The sequence below is a fragment of the Mesoplodon mirus genome (genome assembly GCF_964341445.2).
Source record: "Mesoplodon mirus genome assembly, chromosome: 2".
Taxonomy (NCBI): Eukaryota; Metazoa; Chordata; class Mammalia; order Artiodactyla; family Ziphiidae; genus Mesoplodon; species Mesoplodon mirus.
In genome coordinates, this window is record NC_138977.1 from 3,100,012 (window position 1) to 3,110,239 (window position 10,228).

Genomic DNA, 10,228 nt, shown 5'->3' on the forward strand with positions numbered 1-10,228 from the left:
TAGACATTTTGATCATGGCCATTCAATCATCTCTTTTTAACTAGCTTTGGGTTTTACTTCCAAATTCTCCCACCAGGTATCTTAAGCTTTTTCTCTACTTGGAAATACTTCTCAAATGAAAATGACTAAACTTCTTGTAATGTGAAGTCCAGAGTATCTCTTTTGGACACTCTGTCTTTCCCTTAAAATTCTAGATCAAAATTTCAAAAAGGCCAGAGAGGGGTGAGAAGAGCAGAAGCGATGAATTGGAAGGACTTCCATTGTGTCTGCATTAGGTCCTGCTAAATGGAGCACCAAGGGTGAGTGCACAATTCCTCCCAAGCCAAAAGGCTCTTTCCCACCTGGGAAGTGTGCAGCATGACTTAGTCTGGGTGCGTATCGGTCCCCAGCACAGCACAGCTGTGACAGGCGTGCTGTGCTGTGAGTTACTCCTGACCTTGCAAGCCTGCCTAAAACAGACAGCAGCAGTACCGTGAGTTCTTCATCTGCCCTGGCTGCTCTCTCTAAAGGCTCTAGAACCAGTGGAAGCCTCAGAGGTGCACAGGATTTGGGGACTGGGGCTGGGGGTCGGTGTGGGCTTGCTGCTGTCAGCGCAGCTCTCCAGGCTGGGTTCTAAGAACCACGTGACAGGCTGCAGCCACCTGATTCTTTGGAACACATCCCAGATGGCCAGAAAGCCCCCCCAACCACAGACCTTCCTTGTGGCGCCTGGGTCCTGAGCGCCAGGCTAGTCATTCGTGTACATTTCACTGTGGCTTTCTGGTTGGCGATCTAGACTCTCACCCAACAAGATTCCTGTAGGTTTCAAGGCAACTAGAGGGACCGATAGCAAGCTTGTCTTTTTTGAGGACTGTATAAACATCACTTGACAACTGAAATCAGCTGTTGGTTGAAGTGGGCGGTGTCTTCGTTTTCTGAAGTCATCAGTGACTTCATAAGATGTATCCTCGAATGTTAAAGATGTGTGAACAGATCAGGCTTAGTATCATTACCCTCAGTGAAGGTTTTGTATTCCGGTTTTGTTTTTGTTTTTTTTTTAATTTAAAGCAGCCATCAGAGGCCCAGGGTCTAATTTAATTAAGCAACTCGGCTTCATGACCAGGGCTCCAATGAAAGACTCTTCAGTATTGATTTGCTGCTTCTGGAAGTTGGCCCAAGTTCCCACACAGGTGTTGGGAACACCTAGTTCTAGTTGGAAAAGAAACACCAAGGAGAGAAATGCTGTGACATTTCCTCTTCTCTCAGAGCCCAAGTCCTTTGCTTTGGTGAGTACAATTCTTTAAAACTCCTAGGAGAGGGATTCTGGTACTTTGCTTGCAAAAGCCTCACCATCCTGATCACACACACACCCTCCATCCGCAGGGCCTGAGCGTACACATACCCTAGTGTTTCTGTTTATTTCCACTGAGCTAAGGAGTCATTGCAATGGGGAAAATAAATTAGAACTCAATTAGACGGACATTCAGAGTCCTGGAAGCATGACTGCCGATGAGCATTACTGGTTGTTTTATGTCTCCACTGCCTGGGGGTTGGGGGTGAGGTGGCTTCCCACATCAGTAACGGGTAATCTGGCTAATCAGTGCACAGAACAGAAATCTGGAGAGAGGTCCAAATCTGCTATGATGGAGAGTGGCATTCAGCAATTCAAGTTGTATCCATCTCTAAGAAAAAAAAATCACTTACCTACAGAATATACTCAAATTGTTGAAAAGCTCTCACTTCACTCTTTTCCCTTGCTTACCCTAATTTGGAGAAATCCAAATTAGAAAACTTCCTATTTAAGATAATCAACAGAGGAGAACAACAGATCAGCTTGGCCTAATATCAGTAGCAGTGAAGACCAATTAACAAATTCATGAATTGTGTTGTTTACACTTCTAGTCCTAAACTTAATTATGCGATCAAGTAATAGCTGTTGCCTTGATTACAGGGCCCTTAGGAAATAAAAGTGTGCTTCCACTTTACAAGTATGTTTGCATCTCAGTCCTGCACTGAAAGCACAGGGACTGAGTTTAGTAAGTATCACCTGTACACACCGCTGCAGTCAAAGGGGAGGGTTGTTAAAAAAAGAAACAGGCCCTAAATGGAGTCACTTGTGCTAAGCCCACGTCACCAAACTGAGACTTAATAGCTAACCTAGTCGCAGTTTCAGCCTCTCCCAGCAAAGTAATCTTAACCAGTCATTCTGGAATTTCCTGGTCAGCCCTAGAGAGGTAATTCAACTGATAGAACCTGGCTGTCCCCCAGAGGAAGGGGACCCTGCCTGGAACAATCCACTCTTTGCTAGAATAACTTCCTCACCCACCTCCTTCTGCCTATAAAAGTCTCATTTTTGCAGCTCTTCAGAGCTCCTTTCTATTTGCTAGATGCCCAATTCATGAATTGTTGAATAAATCCAAAAGCCAATAAGATCTTTAAAATTTACTCAGTTGAATTTTGTTTTTTAACAGGGTCTTAGCCTCAAGACTCGATGTGTAAACAGAAACATAATTCGTAGAAGTACTAACATCCACCTATACATTTTTCCCTTCTCTCTGCTTTAGACTATTTGTACTGTCAATTCTTTCCAGATGTTGTAGATTGGAGAGTGCAGGTCTTTTCTCATTATTCCCTATTGGGAAGAATCAGTAAAATGATCTACTTGGCTTTAAATATATGTACAGAAAAAAGAAACGTCACCTACGTTTTCAGGGGACAATCTTAGCAAGCCTGTTCCAGGTCCCTGTGAATAATGGCAGCTTACACTTTTGGAGAGATTGGCCCTTGACAGGCAACTCACATGAATTAATTTGTGTGGTTTTTACAATAAGCCTATGAGGTAGTGTAGGGGAGCCAAAGCTGCCACCCCAAAATATCTCTTTAGACCTTGATTATTTCGAGTTAAAAACAATCGACGTCCAACAGAGGAAGAAACTCTGACCTTTCCCCTAACTGCCTAAAAGAATTTACACAGGCTCTTTGGTGGAGCTAATGGTGGACTCCAGGAGGGCTCATGACAAGCAGTACTTCTGCTGCCAGTGTCCTTGTCCCTTGCCACGAGCCACAGCTACCCACTCCCTCCAACCTCTGCAGGAGACCTTCCATCACTAGCAGGACCTCTAACTGGAAACTTTTACAACTGACTCATCGTTGGGGGTTGAAGATTGGGAGGTTATTCCTGGGCAAAGTTGAGCTTTAGGACCTGGTAGCAGATTCAGAATGAGGAAAGTGCTATAGCAACTTTATACTCATATAGGAATATGAGCTGCTAAACTGAATCCTAAGGCAGAAGGTAGGAAGCAGATAGAAAATACTCCCAGAAGAATTGTTCAGGACTTCCGGGGAAGATGGCGGAAGAGTAAGACGCGGAGATCACCTTCCTCCCCACAGATACACCAGAAATACAGCTACACGTGGAACAACTCCTACAGAACACCTACTGAACGGTGGCAGAAGACCTCAGACCTCCCAAAAGGAAAGAAACTCCCCACATACCTGGGTAGGGCAAAGCGGAGAGATTCCCGCACAGAGGATCGGTGCCGAGCGGCACTCACCAGCCCGAGAGGCTCGTCTGCTCGCCCGCCGGGGAGAGCGGCGCTGGGAGCTGAGGCTCGGGCTTCAGTCGGAGCGCAGGGAGAGGACTGGGGCTGGCGGCATGAACACAGCCTGAAGGGGGCTAATGCGCCACAGCTGGCCGGGAGGGAGTCCGGGAAAAAGTCTGGAGCTGCCGAAGAGGCAAGAGACTTTTTCTTCCCTCTTTGTTTCCTGGTGCGCGAGGAGAGGGGATTCAGAGCGCTGTTTAAAGAAGCACCAGAGACGGGCGCGAGTCGCGGCTGAAAGCGCGGACCCCGGAGACGGGCGTGGGACGCTGGGGCTGCTGCTGCCGCCACCACGAGGCCTGTGTGCGAGCGCAGGTCACTGTCCACGCCCCTCTTCCGGGAGCCCGTGCAGCCTGCCACTGCCGGGGTTCCCGGATCCAGAGACGTCTTCCCCGGGAGAGCGCACGGCGCGCCTCGGGCTGGTGCAACGTCACGCCGGCCTCTACCGTCGCACGCTCGCCCCGCCTCCGTGCCCCTCCCTCCCCCGCGGCCTGAGTGAGCCAGAGCCCCCAAATCAGCGGCTCCTTTAACCCCGTCCTGTCTGAGCGAAGAACAGACGTATTCCGGCGACCTACACGCAGAGGCGGGGCCGAATCCAAAGCTGAGCCCCGGGAGCTGTGCGAACAAAGAAGAGAAAGGGGAATCTCTCCCAGCAGCCTCAGGAGCAGTGGATTAAAGCTCCACAATCAACTTGATGTACCCTGCATCTGTGGAATACATGAATAGACAACTAATCATCCCAAATTGAGGAGCCAGGAGTCAGTGCTGTGTCTCTGAGGTGGGAGAGCCAACTTCAGGACACTGGTCCACAAGAGACCTCCCAGCTCCACATAATATCAAACGGCAACAATCTTCCAGAGATCTCCATCTCAACACCAGCAAGCTACAGTTCTGGACACCCTATGCCAAACAACTAGCAAGACAGGAACACAACGCCACCCATTAGCAGAGAGGTGGCCTAAAATCATAAAAAGTCCACAGACACCCCAAAACACACCACCAGACGTGGACCTGCCCATCAGAAAGACAAGATCCAGCCTCATCCACCAGAACACAGACAGTAGTCACCTCCACCAGGAAGCCTACACAACCCACTGAACCAACCTTAGCCACTGGGGACAGACACCAAAAACAACAGGAACTACGAACCTGCAGCCTGCAAAAAGGAGACCCCAAACACAGTAAGATAAGCAAAATGAGAAGACAAAAAAACACACAGCAGGAGAAGGAGCAAGATAAAAACCCGCCAGACCTAACAAATGAAGAGGAAATAGGCAGTCTACCTGAAAAAGAATTCAGAATAATGATAGTAAAGATGATCCAAAATCTTGGAAATAGAATAGACAAAATGCAAGAAACAGTTAACAAGGACCTAGAAGAACTAAAGAGCAAACAAACAGTGATGAACAACACAATAAATAAAATGAAAAATACTCTAAATGGGATCAATAGCAGAATAACTGAGGCATAAGAACAGTTAAGTGACGTGGAAGATAAAATAGTGGAAATAACTACTGCAGAGCAGAAGAAAGAAAAAAGAATGAAAAGAACTAAAGACAGTCTCAGAGACCTCTGGGACAACATTAAACACACCAACATTCGAATTATAGGGGTTCCAGAAGAAGAAGAGAAAAAGAAAGGGACTGAGAAAATATTTGAAGAGATTATAGTTGAAAACTTCCCTAATATGGGAAAGGAAATAGTCAAGTCCAGGAGGCACAGAGAGTCCCATACAGGATAAATCCAAGGAGAAATACGCCAAGACACATATTAATCAAACTGTCAAAAATTAAATACAAAGAAAACATATTAAAAGTAGCAAGGGAAAAACAACAAATAACACACAAGGGAATCCCCATGAGGTTAACAGCTGATCTTTCAGCAGAAACTCTGCAAGCCAGAAGGGAGTGGCAGGACATATTTAAAGTGATGAAGGAGAAAAACGTGCAACCAAGATTACTCTACCCAGCAAGGATCTCATTCAGATTTGATGGAGAAATTAAAACGTTTACAGACAAGCAAAAGCTGAGAGAGTTCAGCACCACCAAACCAGCTTTACAACAAATGCTAAAGGAACTTCTCTAGGCAAGAAACACAACAGAAGGAAAAGACCTACAATAACGAACCCAAAACAATTAAGGAAATGGGAATAGGAACATACATATTGATAATTACCTTAAATGTAAATGGACTAAATGCTCCCACCAAAAGACACAGACTGGCTGAATGGATACAAAAACAAGACCCATATATACGCTGTCTACAAGAGACCCACTTCAGACCTAGAGACACATACAGACTGAAAGTGAGGGGATGGAAAAAGATATTCCATGCAAATGGAAACCAAAAGAAAGCTGGAGTAGCAATTCTCATATCAGAAAAAATAGACTTTGAAATAAAGACTACTAGAAGAGACAAAGAAGGACACTACATAATGATCAAGGGATCGATCGAAGAGGAAGATATAACAATTGTAAATATTTATTCACCCAACATAGGAGCACCTCAATACATAAGGCAAGTACTAACAGCCATAAAAGGGGAAATCGACAGTAACACAGTCATAGTAGGGGACTTTAACACCCCACTTTCACCAATGGACAGATCATCCAAAATGAAAATAAATAAGGAAACACAAGCTTTAAATGATACATTAAACAAGATGGACTTAATTGATATTTATAGGACATTCCATCCAAAAACAACAGAATACACATTTTTCTCAAGTGCTCATGGAACATTCTCCAGGATAGATCATATCTTGGGCCACAAATCAATCCTTGGTAAATTTAAGAAAACTGAAATTGTATCAAGTATCTTTTCCGACCACAATGCTATGAGACTAGATATCAATTACAGGAAAAGATCTGTAAAAAATACAAACACATGGAGGCTAAACAATACACTACTTAATAACGAAGTGATCACTGAAGAAGTCAAAGAGGAAATTAAAAAATACCTAGAAACAAACGACAATGGAGACACAATGACCCAAAACCTATGGGATGCAGCAAAAGCAGTTCCAAGAGGGAAGTTTATAGCAATGCAATCCCACCTTAAGAAACAGGAAACATCTCGAATAAACAACCTAACCTTGCACCTAAAGCAATTAGAGAAAGAAGAACAAAAACACCCCAAAGTTAGCAGAAGGAAAGAAATCATAAAAATCAGATCAGAAAGAAATGAAAAAGAAATGAAGGAAATGATAGCAAAGATCAATAAAACTAAAAGCTGGTTCTTTGAGAAGATAAACAAAATTGATAAACCATTAGCCAGACTCATCAAGAAAAAAAGGGAGAAGACTCAAATCAATAGAATTAGAAATGAAAAAGGAGAAGTAACAACTGACACTGCAGAAATACAAAAGATCATGAGAGATTACTATAAGCAACTCTATGCCAATAAAATGGACAACCTGGAAGAAATGGACAAATTCTTAGAAATGCACAACCTGCCAAGACTGAATCAGGAAGAAATAGAAAATATGAACAGACCAATCACAAGCACTGAAATTGAAACTGTGATAAAAAAATCTTCCAACAAACAAAAGCCCAGGACCAGATGGCTTCACGGGCGACTTCTATCAAACATTTAGAGAAGAGCTAACACCTATCCTTCTCAAACTCTTCCAAAATATAGCAGAGGGAGGAACACTCCCAAACTCATTCTACGAGGCCACCATCACCTTGATACCAAAACCAGACAAGGATGTCACAAAGAAAGAAAACTACAGGCCAATATCACTGATGAACATAGATGCAAAAATTCTCAACAAATTACTAGCAAACAGGGCTTCCCTAGTGGCGCAGTGGTTGAGAGTCCGCCTGCCGATGCAGGGGACACGGGTTCGTGCCCCCATCCGGGAAGATCCCACATGCTGCGGAGCGGCTGGGCCCGTGAGCCATGGCCGCTGAGCATGCGCGTCCGGAGCCTGTGCTCTGCAACGGGAGAGGCCACAACAGTGAGAGGCCCGCGTACCACAAAAAAAAAAAAAAAAAAAAAAAAAGAAAGGAAAAAATACTAGCAAACAGAATCCAACAGCACATTAAAAGGATCATACACCATGATCAAGTGAGGTTTATTCCAAGAATGCAAGGATTCTTCAATATATGCAAATCAATCAACGTGATACACCATATTAACAAATTGAAGGAGAAAAACCATATGATAATCTCAATAGATGCAGTAAAAGCTTTTGACAAAATTCAACACCCATTTATGATAAAAACCCTGCAGAAAGTAGGCATAGAGGGAACTTTCCTCAACATAATAAAGGCCATATATGACAATTCCACAGACAACATTGTTTTCAACGGTGAAAAACTGAAACCATTTCCCTTAAAATCAGAAACAATACAAGGTTGTCCATTCTCGCCGTTATTATTTAACATAGTTTTGAAAGCTTTAGCCACAGCAATCAGAGAGGAAAAAGAAATAAAAGGAATCCAAATCAGAAAAGAAGAAGTATAGCTGTCACTATTTGCAGATGACATGATACTATGCATAGAGAATCCTAAAGATGCTAACAGAAAACTACTAGAGCTAATCAATGAATTGGTAAAGTAGCAGATTACAAAATTAATCCACAGAAATCTCTTGCATTTTTATATATTACTGGTGAAAAATCTGAAAGAGAAATTAAGGAAACACTCCCATTTACCATTGCAACAAGAAAAATAAAATTACTAGGAATAAACCTACCTAAGGAGATAAAAAACCTGTATGCAGAAAACTATAAGACACCGCTGAAAGAAATTAAAGATGATATAAACAGATGGGGAGATGTACCATGCTCTTGGATTGGAAGAATCAACATTGTGAAAATGGCTATACTACCCAAAAGCAAACTACAGATTCAATGCAATCCCTATCAAACTACCAATGGCATTTTTCACAGAACTAGAACAAAAATTTCACAATTTGTATGGAAACACAAAAGACCCCGAATAGCCAAAGCAATCTGGAGAAAGAAAAACGGAGCTGGAGGAATCAGGCTCCCTGACTTCTGACTATACTACAAAGCTACAGTAATCAAGACAGTATGGTACTGGCACAAAAACAGAAATATAGATCAATGGAACAGGATAGAAAGCCCAGAGATAAACCCACGCACATATCGTCACCTTATCTTTGATAAAGGAGGCAGGAATGTACAGTGGAGAAAGGACAGTCTCTTCAATAAGTGGTGCTGGGAAAACTGGACAGGGACATGTAAAAGTATGAGATTAGATCACTCCCTAACACCATACACAGAAATAAGCTCAAAATGGATTAAAGACCTAAATGTAAGGCCAGACACTATCAAACACTTAGAGGAAAACATAGGCAGAACACTCTATGACATAAATCACAGCAAGATCCTTTTTGACCCACCTCCTAGAGAAATGGAAATAAAGACAAAAATAAACACATGGGACCTAATGAAACTTAAAAGCTTTTGCACAGAAAAGGAAACCATAAACAAGACCAAAAGACAACCCTTAGAATGGGAGAAAATATTTGCAAATGAAACAACTGACAAAGGATTAATCTCCAAAATTTATAAGCAACTTATGCAGCTCAATAACAAAAAAACAAACAACCCAATCCAAAAATGGGCAGAAGACCTAAATAGACATTTCTCCACAGAAGATATACAGACTGCCAACAAACACATGAAAGGATGCTCAACATCTTTACTCATTAGAGAAATGCAAATCAAAACTACAATGAGATATCATCTCACACCAGTCAGAATGGCCATCATCAAAAAATCTAGAAACAATAAATGCTGGAGAGGTTGTGGAAAAAAGGGAACACTCTTGCACTGCTGGTGGGTATGTGAATTGGTACAGCCACTATGGAGAACGGTATGGAGGTTCCTTAAAAAACTACAAATAGAACTACCATATGACCCAGCAATCCCACTACTGGGCATATACCCTGAGAAAACCATAATTCAAAAAGAGTCATGTACCAAAATATTCATAGCAGCCCTATTTACAATAGCCCAGAGATGGAAACAACCTAAGTGTCCATCATCGGATGAATGGATAAAGAAGATGTGGCACGTATATACGATGGAATATTACTCAGCCATAAAAAGAAATGAAATTGAGCTATTTGTAATGAGGTGGATGGACCTAGAGTCTGTCATACAGAGTGAAGTAAGTCAGAAAGAGAAAAACAAATACCGAATGCTAACACATATATATGGAATCTAAGAAGGAAAAAAAAGAAGGTCATGAAGAACCTAGGGGTAAGACGGGAATAAAGACACAGACTTACTAGAGAATGGACTTGAGGATATGGGGAGGGGGAAGGGTAAGCTGTGACAAAGCGAAAGAGAGGCATGGACATATATACGCTACCAAACGTAAGGTAGATAGCTAGTGGGAAACAGCCGCATAGCACAGGGAGATCAGCTCGGTGCTTTGTGACCGCCTGGAGGGGTGGGATAGGGAGGGTGGGAGGGAGACACAAGAGGGAAGGGATATGGGAACATATGTATATGTATAACTGATTAATTTTGTTATAAAGCAGAAACTAACACACCATTGTTAAGCAATTATACTCCAATAAAGATGTAAAAAAAAAAATTAATTAATTAATTTTAAAAAAAGAATTTACACAGAGGGCCAGTTCCCGGAATAGAGCTATCTCCAGAGAGA